Raw genomic sequence first — 14,232 nt, forward strand, 5'->3', positions numbered from 1 at the left:
AGCTTGAACTCTTAAAGCAGAATCTTGATATCAATCTATTTTCTTAAAGCAGCCAAACAGGCTTTCAGATGGTAACTCTCTGAAAGGCTGCATGTGAATGTGTAGTAAATGTAATTTTTCTTCTTCTTTTTTTTTCTTTAGGCCTTGAGATGTAATTATTAAAGCTGCAAATGTCCCTAGTGATATTAGCTAGATAATCAAATTTGGATCACAGGAATGAAATAACCTAAAGTGTGCCTTCATTACTGCTCTCCTCCAAAGAATTCACTTAATTCTACCCTCCCCCACCCACAAATCTGTAACTAGACAATGGAGATAGTAAAATTAGCCAGAGGAGTCAAAATGGTCAAATTGATTCTCAAAGCAAAGAATGCCATGTTTAAACACAACAGGTAAAAATTTCTCCACCACAAAAATAGAAAAGAACATTGATGAAATCACAAGCAGAAACAACAAATCAAAATGCTGAACAGAACTGCCAAATTTAGGAGACCTTATTGCTAAAGTAGCTATGAAGCTTACCGATTAACTTTCTTAAAAAAAAAAAAAAAAAACAGGAAAAAATAACATTTCTTAAATAGCTGATTGAGAATAGTTTTTATTAGTAAACATATGTACCCACTGGAAAAATTATCTATGAATGTATAGGTCATTTGAACAAGAATATAATCAGTCTTGTAGAAACTTAAACTAAGCAAAATCAAGATTTTATCAAATTGAGCAGTTCTTAAGTGTTTTTGTACCCTTTCTTTCACTAAAAAGATAAAAATCCCCTTTCGTTCCCACCCACCCTTCTCTTGAATCGAGGCTAGGAGAAATTCTTCGACTAGAAAGGCTCAGGGTAGGAAGTTATTGCATAAGACTCCCTGTTCTCTTTTGCCAATGCTTTTTAATCCCTATGTACCAATCTTCCCTGCTATTTCATGACAAGAGGATCCCAACTGTGCCAGATTGTGTGATAGCTATATAATCTAGACACAATCCACAGGGGTTTAGAACAGAAATTAACAAATATATTTAAGCTTGAAACCTTAGCTATAAAGAATATCTGCCAGTTTCCCAAACATTCATAGACCAGTCAGAGATTCCATCATCTTGCTTTATAAAAACCCAAGAGTGAAGATTACTATGAGAAAGGTCTTCTAGAATTGGATCTTGCTTATCACAGAAATGTCCACCTTCTGTGGGTGCTAAAGCAGAACAAACATTGAACTGAGAAATAGATGTCTTGGGTTCCAGTACTGAATCTGCCATCAACCAGTTGTATAAACTCTGCCAATTTCCTGCAACTCTTTGGCGGAGATTCCTGTCTATAAAATGAAAAAAAAAAAAAAAGAACTAGATTCTGTAAGGATCCTTCCAGGTCTAGTAGTTGCGTAAGTGATATTTCTAGACCACAATTAAGTAACAGACCACCCTCTCCCCATTATTCCACATCCACTTGGATTCATCAACACTTTTTCTTTCTTGCTGATGCACTGGGAGACGGTGTTGGGACTGGGAACCTAACTCATTTCCTGGTACCCATCTCAGGTCACGTCTTAGATGTGGAGTCAACTGAATATGCTTTAGCATCCTATCTCCTTAGGTTCCTCTTAGAGCAATCCATTATCATATTTGGTCCTTTTTCTGGCATTGGAATTCCCATGATATTCTATGGAAACATTATGCCAAAATGAAAAGTATGAGAATGGCTAAGTATAGAGCTCCAGGCTGCCATATATGTTTGTGATGCTCCCTGGAAAATTTAGAATCCATAAATAAATGGATCACACTCCTTTTAACCTTTGAGAGTTACCACGTGGATCATGTCAACGTTTAATACTTGTAACTAGAGCTCGGAGGACAATTTGAAATAGTATGTTTTAAGACATCATCAATGAGACCTGACATGTGAGAGAATCTTCCTGCACTAAGAACTACAGCGGATGCCACATGGAGGAGCTGCAAACTGGGAGCAAATCCACTCCATCCTACTATGAGCCCTTCCTGTTTTGTCAGCCAGCACGGTTTCCTAAATCTCAAATTGCAGCCGAACTGTTCTGCAATTCCATGGTTAGCTATTTTGGGAGCCTAACACAGCAGGACAAATGTGTACAAGTCCACACAGTATGACAGAAGAATTAAAAATGTATTTACCATCTGTTGGTAGTTTCCTTGTGGGGCTCTTTTCTTTTCCTCTCCTGAAGCCACGAATCGGGTCTTCTTACTTCCTGCTGTCCTCAGAGAGCAGAGTTCTGTCTTCAGATCTTTGGAAATGCAGGGCTTTTTTTCCCCCTCCTTTAAATTTCCCAGACTGTTGAACTCTCGAAGTATTTCCGCTTCCAGGATCGTTTCCCTCAAATATAAAGTGGAGTGAGTCTGTGAAGAGGTGGTAGTGTTTTATACTTTTTTGTGTGGCCAGGTTACTTTCAGATCCTACACCTGAGTTCTGGTCACAGTGGCCTCTGGGAAGTTCAAGGGTGGAACAAGAGAAGTCAAACACAGGTCAACTGAAAGGAAATTAAGTCCTTCAGTTAGGCGTGGGCATTCATGTGGGCCCTTTACAATCTATTTAGACCTTACTATGATGGGACGTGCCAGATTTGAGTCACAATTTCTGATAGGAAAGGGTCCTCGGACTGTGACCATGGACTTCAAGTGAGAGTCATTCCAGCCATGTAGCAGTGTGGATAAAAAATCATAAGCTGGAGTATAGTTTTGTTAGTTGGGTAACCAGTTAGGTTGCTCTGAAGCCCCTTGGTTTATGTAGGAATATTCAATCCTCAATAAGAATCACTAGCTTTAATTAATGGGATACATGTATTATTCACTCAAAAATAAAATCTAATAGAGATTAGTATTAAAAATGTTGCTTTAGGGGCTTCCCTGGTGGCTCAGTGGTTGAGAATCTGCTTGCCAATGCAGGGGACACGGGTTCGAGCCCTGGTCTGGGAAGATCCCACATGCCGCGGAGCGACTAGGCGCGTGAACCACAACTACTGAGCCTGCGCGTCTGGAGCCTGTGCTCCGCAACAAAAGAGGCCGTGACAGTGAGAGGCCCGCGCACCGCAATGAAGAGTGGCCCCCGCTTGCTGCAACCAGAGAAAGCCCTCGCACAGAAACGAAGACCCAACACAGCCATAAATAAATAAGTAAATAAATAAATAATTGAAAAAAAAAAAGTTGCTTTAGCCAAAATATTACAATGCAGTGTTATGACTCCACCTGGCCTATTTCATTCAGGTAATGACTTGTTAAAAATTCTCAGGCTACGTAGGTGGATAACTTCACCTTGAAACCAGTGCTGGGTGACCTTGGACCTTGGGCAGGTCCTTTAAACTCCAAGCCTCAGTTTGACCATCTAAGAAATGGGAAGCATGATCTTCACCTCACCGGATTGTGGTGGGGATTTAGATGAAACGACATCTGCAAAACCCTTACCACGCTGCCTGGCATAGAATAAGAGCTTGATAAATGGTAGCTTTTAAAAATTATGATTATTGGAAGCTGTAGCTGTGCTACTTTCTGTTTGTTCTCAAACCTTGCTGTCACGTTTGTACATGATTTTCAATTCTGGTTTCAAATTTTGTTTTTAAAAGTTCTTCACAAATCTGAGTCTGAATGTGAAATTCAGCTCATTCCAACTCAGTCTTAATAGGTATACCAGATATAATTAAGTCAAAGATCAAGTAAATAGAATATATACCATAGTGTGGACAAGATGCATTGGTTTTGGATTAGCTTCTAATGAGGGAATTGTTGTGTTGGAGCTTAAGGCTTTGCACATAGTAGGTCCTGAAAAATATTACTGATTCATTAATTCATTTAATGGTTGATGAATCTTTAGTGGGTATCTGTCATGTGCCAAGGACTGTTCTAGATGTTTGGGGTTTATCAGTGAATAAGACAGACACAACCTCTGCTCTCCTGACAATAAACAAACTAAAGGAAATGACTCTGAATGTTCTGCTGATGGAATAATAGAGCAGAGCCAGGTGGATCAGGAAAGTCAGGGGGTACAGTTTTAAGTAGGGTGGTCAGAGCAGGCGTCACTGGGAGGTTTTTTGTTTGTTTTTTTTTTTTAAGAAAAAATGACTGAAGAAGGCGAGGGAGTGAGCCATGTGGATATTCAGGGAGAAGCATTCCAAGTGAGGGATCAGCAAGTAGAAAGGCCCTGAGGCAAGGAAGCACCTGGCTTGTTTGGGGCTGGAGCTGTAGGAGGGAGGGGAGAGAGGACGGACATGGCATCTGGAAGACAGAGGGCACCCTGACTGTGTGGGGCCTTGCAGGCCATGGGAGGATTTTGATTTTGACTCCAAGTCAAAGAGAGACATCAGATGCTTTGGAGCAGAGCTGTGGCATCACCTCATGCAGATGCTCAACTATGGCCTGAGCCAGACACGGTGGAAGCAGAGAGATGATTTAGGAGGTCAGTGCAATCATCCTGATGAAGGGTGGTGGTGGTTCATCTCCAGCGGTAGCAGCCCAAAAGGTGAGAAATGGTCAGATTCTGGATACAGAAGGGAGAGCCAACTGGATTTTGGGGCAGATTGGATGTGGGGTGTGAAAGACAGAGAGGAGTCCAGATGCTTTTTGGCCTGAGCGGTTTGAAGGATGGAGCTGCCATTTCCTGAGACGCGTGTGCAAGAACTGTATGGTCCGTCTCTCGGTGACTGTTAGAGAAGAGATACCTCGGGATTCTGGGCTTAAATGTAAGGCCTCCCTCCACCTGCTGGGGAAAACCTCGTAAAACCAATGAGCTTCCATTTGTGCTTTTGAAAGATGAGACTCAGAAAGACTGAGGTATTCACAAGCAGTTTTTATAAGACTCGAATGAACAGTTTAAAAAAAAAAGCAGCAGTGTTTTGCGTTGTATTTCCTCCTCCGTGCCAAACAATTGATTTGGCTGTTTTAGTCTTTTCCTCACCCCACTCCACACGTTGAAATGCCGCTTCTGAAGAGGAGAGCTGCAGGTGCATGCTGGCGTCAGTAGAAGGAGCCGAGGAGCCCTGGGAAGACCTTTGAGCTGAGGCCCAGTCCGGGAGGACACCACCCTCTCTCAGACCTGCAGCAATGTCCGCGCCTCTGGGCCAGAGGCCAGATGTTTCTGGGAGGATGGGGAGGTGGTTCTAGAACTCTCTTGACAACTTTCCTATTCCACTGAAACTTTTGTATGTTGGTACTGTCATGGCTAACATGACTCACGTGGAGAACTGACCAGTGGGGGGAGCCACAGAAATGGAGCAAGAAAAGGAAAACAGTTACATGGGAAATCGTAAGTGGAGGTCAAATGGGTTTGGGAGTAACAGGAAATATTAGATAAGAGACGCTCTCACTTCGGATAATCTCCATCTGTGCTTATGGCCCTGATTTTTTTTTCTGTCAGAGTTAAAAAATATATATTGTATAAATAAAAAGAATAAGAAAATAGCACTTCTGTGACTCACACATTGGGCAGAGCTGCAAACTCTTGTGATAATCAGGGAAGCCTTCGCAGAAGTGTTGGTGCTTGAGCTGGATCCTGGAAGGTGGGGAAAGATCGCCATGCAAAGAAGGGCTTCCCAGGTAGAGAGAAAGTATATGCAAAAGCACAGTGTTATCTAGGTGATCCACTACTCTTTACCGTCTTAAGTAGGGTGAAAAGTCTCTAAAGGCAAGGCCCCGATTGTCTACTTAATCTGTATTACTCAGAAACGGTATTAAAGAAATGAAGGGGCAAGAATGTTTCTGGTTTTAATATTAAATGCACAAATCAGCACACAGTAACCTGAAAGAACATTAGGAGCATCTCTAAGGCGGAGTTCATTCTTGGACACATTTGCCAAAGCACAAATATGGAAACCCCACCCTCAGCCAGATCTGAAGAAATCAAAAGGCTGATGTGGTATAAATTCCTCTGCCCTGATTGCATAAAGGAGATCTGCCAACATTTTTGTCTCTGATATATTCCTTTCTGCACAAAGAGCTGAACTGGGTTCTTAAAAACCTGATCGTGAACTGCGATAGGCAATTCTGAATCCCCACCAGCATCTAGGAAAATTAACTCCTCACTGATCTTCCTAGATAAGCACCCAAGCTCCCCACTTCTGAGGTCTGCATCGGGATCTGCCTAGGTTTCTGTCACAGAGCAACTCCCTTTTTTGGCATAAGAATGTACAGGATGCCTGTAAAGTTCACACTGGGGCATCTAAGTCTCTTTAAATGCAGGATGATTCATTGCTGGGGGCGGGGGAGAGAGGAGAGTGAGGGGGAAGGAAGTGCTGAGCGGAGAGGCGGAGCAAAGTCATTATGAAATTGACTGCAGAAAAGCTCCGGCTGGGAGTGCTGGGGTCACATGTTCTTACTATTGGTATTTCAGCTACAACTTTTAAACCAGAGATGGGGGAGGGGTTGGAAGGCATCACCTTGTAACTTGATTGGCTTTCAGAGGAGATGCAGCCGATGATACCTGGCACATTGATTAGAATTACAATGGAGGATTAATTTCTCTTTTTATCTGACAAAGAAGAAAAGCTCTCCCATGACAGTACGGTTAGCAGCATGAGAATCTGGCTGTAGTGGTATGAGTGAACAATTTGTCTTCTCCTACTTGATTTACTCACATCCTAGCTGACAGGGTCTTCCATTCTGTGCATTCATTTTGTACTTAAAAAGGGATTGTTTGTAATTTACAGTTGAAGTCTGAGTGCTATTATTCTGCTCTGTCAGAAAGCATCTGTGACAGGAGCTATCACTTCATGTCTGTGCCACGGCACAAAGCAAATCCGGATCTTCAGTCATCAGTCTTGAGAGCTCCCCAAAGTTGCCCAGCAGTTATACTTTGGAGAGGCCTGACGGACAGGGGTTCTGCAAATACCAAACTGCCTGACAACCCCTGCTGAAATCCCGACACGGACAGTCTCCTCTAGTTGTTTATGTCAAAAAGCGAAGTTTGCCAATGCATTTTTCTCTGACTCTTCCTCTTTGGGGTAAACTTGGTAAATTCCTCATAAAACAGTTGTCTTAAACCCTGACCCTCATTTGGATCAGCTTTTCCTAGCCGATATTGACTCAAGAAAAATAAAGTAACTGTGAGAGCTTATAGCTATGTATTTTAATGTCATGAAGTTAGAATAACGATTTGATGGGGTTTTTTAGCCTGTTGTTGCCCCTGATCTTAGTTTGAAGGCACCCTAAGCTTTACCCTCACAACCCATCAACTGCCACTATCTTAAGTGTAAACAATGGTGGCTTTGGGCTTTGCTTTTAATTTGGAAAATGTATTTCTTTTGAGGAAACAAAATGCCAAGTTGTTAATGAAATGCTTTTAATAGATTTCCAAATGCTCCTGGCCAATACCAAGCAAAGTTCAACTCACTCATTCCAAGCCTTAAAATGTTGTTCATTTTCTTTTCATGTAAGAAGAACTATGTTCTATAGATGATTAAGACCATAAACTCTTGTTATTTCATAGGTCATTGCATTACATTCAATGTCGGACATAGTTACATTCGTGAAAATGTGTCTAGGTCTTGCTTGCAAAATAACAGCAGTTAAAAATCATCTCGTTTCCTTTTGATGTGTCCTGTTATACTAAATATATTAGAAACTGTTTAACAAAAAAACAGATTTCCTTTTGGTGGCTTTGCTTTGTTTTCTAGTGAAGTAGCAATAGTATACTTTGCATTATCCATGCCCAAAGCCATCTGTCATTAAAAGGTATCACCCCCAACCATTCAGCCATAACCAGCTGTAACTTTAGAAGGCTTGTGCTTTCTAAAACAGAGAGCAAGTTTTCCTTTAGCTTTCCAGGGTGGCAAAGTATTTGAGGACTCCCCCACCCCACCTCGAGAGATTGAATCTAACAAAATTTTAGTCTTACAGATAAGCCTAACAGATTTTCATTTTCCAGGCCCACATCAGGTCTACCAAGGAGATTATGCCTTCACCAATAGCTTACTCTCAGAGATCATTTTAACAGGGGGTAAGGTCCATGTTCTATACTGCAAGGCGGAAACCTCAGGAAGGTAGAAAAGTAACTAAGTTACTACTACACTACTGCAAAGAGCCATGCCTAAGGTCTCCAATTATGGGTTCTTAGAACTAATTCCTTCACCTTCCCAGCCCCATTGTCTATACCAGTGCTGTCCATTAGAAATATAATGGACACATGTCATTTTAAATTTTATAGTAGCCACATTAAAAAGTAAAAAGAAACAGGTAAATTAATTTTAACAAGATTTTTATTTAACCTAATATATGCAGAATATTTTCATTTGAATATTTAATATATGTATATATGTGCATATGTATGTGTGTGTGTGTGTGTGTGTGTGTATGTTCTAAGTCTTTAGAATCCAAGGTATATTTTACAATTACAACCCATCTCAAGTGCTTAATAGCCATATTGGACAGTACAGACCTATACTAAAGCATTTGTTTTTGTTTTAATTGTAGACAGAATCTTATTTAAAATTGCCTAATGTGTGTACTGTTAAGTCATAAACTGTTGGCAGATGTTTAAATACAATGATTTTAATTTCACTCTTGACTATTGGTGATGTCACTTTCATTACCCAGAAGCCTGGGCTGCTACAGTTTGGTGGAGGGTCAAGAAAGCTGATTCAGAAGGATTAAAGGATTCCTTAAAGGATTCATGTCCTTTAAGAGTCTCTGTGCCTCGAACAGAGCCCAGTGACTTCAGTTTGGGTGTGGCGAGCTGACCTCAGAGTCTATTGTGTGAGTGGTTTTCACTTCTGTTTTTAGTTTATTTTGCTTTTCTGGTCTCTCCAGCTTTATTTGGAAGTACAATCTAAGGAAAGTATATTGGTTTTGCAGGCACACTATGATTTGCTCAGATTTTTAAATGACATATGTGGGCTAACACCCTCCTTATAATACCACGGTTAAAGGTCTGTCAGTGTTTACATTAAAAATTCAACTTTGGGGTATTTATTACACAGCCATAACAAATTGCTCCAGGCCAAAATTTGGCAAATCTTTCTTTGGCATAGGAGGAAATTCTTTTTAACAATTTTTTAAGAAGATATAAATAATTAAATGTTTACCATTTAAATTTACTCACGTGATTTTTTGGGGGGGGATAGACAAGGCATTCAAACAAAACATGTTGTAACTTTACATTTTGTTTGTTTTACAAATTTGCAGTATTAATATTAGCTTTATAAATAAATTTTGCTGATGATTTACACAGTTGCCCTCCCACCACCCAAATTTTTAATGATCCTAATATTTGATTCTCATATTTGGAAGTCTGATCAATATACTGATTCTGAGAGGTACTGGATCAATCAACTATGAATCTTTAAGTTTCATCATGGTAAAAACAGACATTTTTCAAAAGATAAGATTTGTTTTGCTGTGAACTCACTGCAGATGGAAATGTCTTACTAATCTTTATATTCTCAGGGCCTAGTTATTGTAAATGCACAATGAACGGCTGGTGGTAAATAAGTGATAAACACATAAAAAACATAGCTCAAGAATGAAGACTGTCTCTATTCATAAGTCTCATTTAAATATTCACTTATTAAATACTCACTATCTAATAACTTTGAAAAATCTTTGAAACTGTAAAGAACATGCCACTGGATCTTTAACCTCTATGATTTCCCTCATTTCTGAACAACTCAATGGATTATTGTTATTACTGAATGACCCAATGCTATGCAGGCACGAGCCAGTTCCAAAACTTTTTTGAGGCTGAGCTTTATCCTGTCTTATCCACCTCCCAGGAGCATTTGAAGATGCAGTGTGGAAGGACTGTAAAAAGTATGAAAAGCTACATAGGAACAATTGAAATGTAAATCCTCCCCACTGCAAACATGAAAGATAAACCCCTAAACTTACTGTGAAAGTAAACATGGTGAGAAGTACCTATACTTTTACCAACGTATTTGACTCCAAATGAAGTGAACTTATCTGATGTAGTATTGGGTTAACTGACCCCAAGGTTTTTAGATAAACAGGAGTGACTCTCAATTGCCTTACTCTGTGTTGTGTTTCTTTATTTTTCATTGCAGAAAAGCTAAGGCATCTTTTTCAAGTATGACTACTGAGGTCCACTTTCTTTTAAGAATTCAAGCCTAAAACTCTAAATAATTGTATCTATATTCTATTTAACTTCCAATCCATTCAGTCATTTAGTTGTTACAAGCTGCTGAGCCCTTTGTCTTTGCTTGTCTTTGTTTTGCTTTGAACTCTGTAAGAGGCTACTTCCAATGAAGACATATACTACATTTAAAAAGCCCTTACAATTTGGAGGGCCCGTACACTTGCTTTATTAAGTACTCTTGTGCTCCCTCTGCTGCCATGAAGAAAAGTTTCATGTTCAAGACCCTGGTATATTCCTTACAGAGTGTTCTCTTGGCAATGATGATGCAGATTTGTGCATAAATCAGGGCCCTTCTGAAATGCAGTACTATTTGACCAAAGCGTAAAATGTAATAATTTTTCATTTTAAAAGTGGAAATTAATAAAAGGGGAAGGGAATAAAAAAGAATAAATAGAAGAATTAAGTTCTGCATCTGTGGCCAAATTCATCTAGACAGAGCCCTGTAGTATAGACAGTGTTCTTCCTACTATAATGCACTCAAGAATCACTGCGGGGTGGGGGCGGGGAGGGAGCTGGTTGAAAGACACATTGGGATTCCGTAGGTCTGGGGTGGAACTCTCATTCTGAATGTCTAAAAAGCTTCCAGATGCTGCTGGTGCTGCTTTGAAGACCATGCTTTTAGAAGCAAGATGTGCTATGTAATTGTATGATGTAAAATATACTTGATAGGCCATTTTAAACCTTCAAAAGTAGACATTACCAAAACAGTGAAATAGATATAAGAGTGTTTAAGCAATGCAGAACCCAGATTAGGAGGATGGCTCAGCCGGCCTTATTTCTCAATTTCCTTTAATTTCAAAGTTCGACTTACGCTTGCCTGAATACAGTATCAGGTTTATGACCAGGAGCATAGTACTACATCTTTGCTTACTGGCTTCTTGAAAACCCTGCTCTTCTTTCATTGAGTTGTTTGGGTTTTTTTTTTTGCATGAGAAAGTATTGTTTTTAAAGAATCAGGGCCAGTTATTTGTGACTGTACATTTAAAGTTTTGCCATCTGAAACTACAACATTTCAGTACTAAAGGTAATGAAACTGTATCATAAGTATTATGTTTATGTTGGACCTTGCAGGAAGAAATAGTTACAAATTTTAATGGCAGTTTCTGGCTTTAACCTTAATGGCTAAGTAAGTAAATGACACAGTTCTTATTAATTGTTCTTACTGTTTGGGTAATAAACGTATTTAGCTTCCTTGAGGGAACATTTAAATTAATTGACTAACTCTAATCTGAGTTATGTGTTTTAATGTGTTGAAGGTTGTTAAAATAAATTAACTGCATCAGTTTAATAATGAAAATATTGCTTTTTTTTAACCCCAAATTCTCTAAATGTAAAATGTCTAAAAATAGAGTGGAGGTGGATGGGACAGTCTGCAGATGAGGAGTTGGAATGAAAACATCTCAGTTAAGCCAAAAACATGGCAACCAGTATTTTCTGTTATAAAAATATTTTAGATGAATTAATTTTTTTATGAAAGCTGTCTGAAACTGAAATGAAGAGCAGAAGTTCTCTTCTGTTTATTCACAGGCCAGTAATAATAATACCTGCCTCAAAAAGCATACGTCTTTCTCGTGCAGAGCTAGCAGCTCCTGCTCCTTTCAGAAACCGGCATTGCCAAGGGGGGAAAGATATATTACTACCCGGTTACGTTCTGAGATATTAACCTTCACCTTGATAATGCTCGTCAACGAACACAACGCCAGGCAGAGCCTTTTCAGGAAACTGATTTTAATTGTCCACTAGAGGCCAACAATGTCACTTTAGACCAACCTGGGGCTTAAACTGTAACCATCATTGATTTTTAAGTAATAAAAAAAAAAAAGTTGTAGAAACGAGTAAACAGTAGTAGTAGTTCTTTAAAAATAGCTATGTATATGTGCATGGTATTTCAAAATGTGAGAAAAAAATGATTTCCGGGGCTCTACACCTTCCTAGCTAGGGTGCTGATTTTTATTTCTGCAGCACCTTGGCTCTACAATACAGTTGTTTAAAGGCTGACACATTTCTCTTGGTGATTCTGTATCCTGCTTCAGTTGGTGACTAACCGTTAGGTCATAAGTAAATTCAGCCAAAAGGTTTCTCAAATACAGCTTCCAGTCAAATGGAGGCTTCCAGAGAAAAACTTACGTTGGAAGGATCGTATTTCTAGACAGTTGGTTCCAAGCACCTGAAAGAGGTCAAATGCTGCCCCGACACCTACCGGTCTTCCAGAATTATCTGCAGCCAGGAGAACGCCGCACTGAGCTCCCTTTAGCATGGTTGTGCCTTCTCTTCCTCCAGGTGCCACACCTGTTGGCCAGGTACCACCCCTCCAAAGAAGAGTCCTTCCCTTCCAGCTAACTCCTGGCGGTGGTACCCACGGAGGGACGGGGTGGCGAGGAGTCGAGAACCGCACTTAAATTTGAGTCCAGAGGAAGTTCTCCAGCGCGGATTCACGAGAACTGCCATCTGATGCTCGGTTTGCTTTTTCTATCTCCTACACTGGTTGCCTCATTTCCGATGAAATTAATGATCCCGAATTAGCGGCGAGAGGAGTGCGCGGATCGTCTACCCAGGGTAAAGCTGGGTAGTTCCATACCCAAAGCAGATTTCCGGACCTGCAGAAAGAGAAAGGAGAGCAGGGAGGTCACCAGCTTTCGTAGGCAGGAAAGGTGAGGGTGCACGTGCAGACAGGGGGACCCTTAAAACTTTCCTGAGTTGCACGCCAAGGCAATCCCCGCGGCTCGGTGGGCTGGCTTCCGGAACGCTGAGGCTAAACCGGTTTGAGGGTTAACATGCGTGAAGATCGGAGTCAACCCTCTTAGACGCTTGTCGGCGCGCCCAGGACGAAGGGAACGTCGGGATCAGAATTGGCCCACCTCCTCTCCCACTTGGGGTATTTCATGGGCTCCGACTTGCCGCTCGACAGCCCTCGGAGAGTCCTCCAGGGTCCCTGAGTTGCACCCCGCTGTCGCTCTGTCCCCTCCAACTAGATGCAGGGACCCGGGAAGGCGCGCGAGGACCTACCGGTCACCGCTAAAATTACCTCATCGCTTCAGCTCCCCGCCCCTTTCCCAAACGTGAAAGCACTGTCCCCTCCAGACCCGGTCACCCCTCCCGCCCCGCGGCCCTCGATCCCGAGCCAGTCTTGGGGAAACGCGCCCGCCTCCCCGGGGGCCTCCGAGCCCGGGCTGCGCGCACCGAAGGGTTAAGGGCGCGGACCGGCCGCCGCGCTGTGCGCTCGCTGTGCTCAGAGCTGCTCGCCCCGCCGCCCGCCGGAGGGTGCCCCCCCCCCGCCCCCCCGAAGTCGGATCCCAGAGCTGCGGCGGCGGCAGCCAACTGCTCCATATTTGGCTTCTATTACACATTTACATACTGGAGCGAGCTAGCGAGCGAGCGCGAGAGAGCGCGAGGGAGGGCGGGCGGAGGGAGGAGGGAGGGGAGAGGAGCGGGGGGAGGAGGAGGAGGAGGAGGAGGAGGAGGAGGAGAGAGCAGAGTATACCGCAGACATCATTTCTACTACAGTGGCGGAGCCGTACAGGACCTGTTTCACTGCAGGGGGATCCAAAACAAGCCCCGTGGAGCAGCAGCCAGAGCTACAGCAGCCGCAAGACACTGTTTCTCTCCCTCTGCCCCCCCTTCCCCACGCAACCCCAGATCCATTTACACTTTACAGTAAGTGGCTATTTTTTTTTCTCCTCCGATTCTTTCTCTCCCCCCTCCCCCATCTCCTTCTCCCATGATTTAGATTGAGATCCCCCCCTACCCCCGCTCTCCCTAGAGGGGCAAAAGCAACAACCAGCAAACAAACCCCAAACCCCATTCGGCGGCACGGAAAACAGCTGGAAGAGGAGCGAAGGAAATCGACGCGTTGTGTTGTGGTGTGGTGTGTGTTTGTGTGTGTGTGTGTACATACACCCTTCCCCGGCTCCAGCTTCCCGGGCCGACATCCCCGCTCTGGGAGCAGGGACAACTAGCAGGAGGGCTGCAGGGGCTGGGTGGGCGCCCGCCAGGCGAGGGGGCGCGCCCGGGCTGGGGGCACGGGCGGGCGGGGAGAGCGGCGGCGGCGCCCCGCTACGGCGGCTGCCGGTCCGGCCGCGAGTGCGGAGAGCCATGTCCTCCTCCCTGGAGGTGGCGCAGGGGGAGGCGGAGGCCGG

General features: G+C 42.7%; 1 protein-coding gene and 1 long non-coding RNA gene across 11 annotated transcripts in view; one reads left to right on the plus strand and one right to left on the minus strand.

Annotated features, from left to right (window-relative positions):
* Positions 1-13,219, minus strand: part of LOC130709069 (uncharacterized) — a 30,227-nt gene extending 17,008 nt beyond the window's left edge. The window contains exons 1-4 of one of the 6 annotated variants that reach the window (XR_009009524.1): positions 12,297-13,217; positions 5,430-5,503; positions 2,140-2,361; positions 798-1,310 (exon numbers count right to left, since the gene is read on the minus strand). This is a non-coding gene — a long non-coding RNA (uncharacterized LOC130709069). Of the gene's footprint in view, positions 1-797; positions 1,311-2,139; positions 2,448-5,429; positions 5,504-12,296 lie in introns of those variants that run through there. The other 5 variants (XR_009009525.1, XR_009009526.1, XR_009009528.1 and 2 more) reach the window with 5 other exon arrangements.
* A 322-nt stretch (positions 13,220-13,541) lies between these two features.
* Positions 13,542-14,232, plus strand: part of ATXN1 (ataxin 1) — a 399,864-nt gene continuing 399,173 nt past the window's right edge. For all 5 annotated transcript variants that reach the window (XM_057554755.1, XM_057554756.1, XM_057554757.1 and 2 more), the window contains exon 1: positions 13,542-13,750. The gene's annotated coding sequence lies outside the window, so the exon portion shown is untranslated. The remainder of the gene's footprint in view (positions 13,751-14,232) is intronic.

This window comes from Balaenoptera acutorostrata, chromosome 10, assembly GCF_949987535.1.
Source record: "Balaenoptera acutorostrata chromosome 10, mBalAcu1.1, whole genome shotgun sequence".
In the NCBI taxonomy this organism is placed as follows: Eukaryota; Metazoa; Chordata; class Mammalia; order Artiodactyla; family Balaenopteridae; genus Balaenoptera; species Balaenoptera acutorostrata.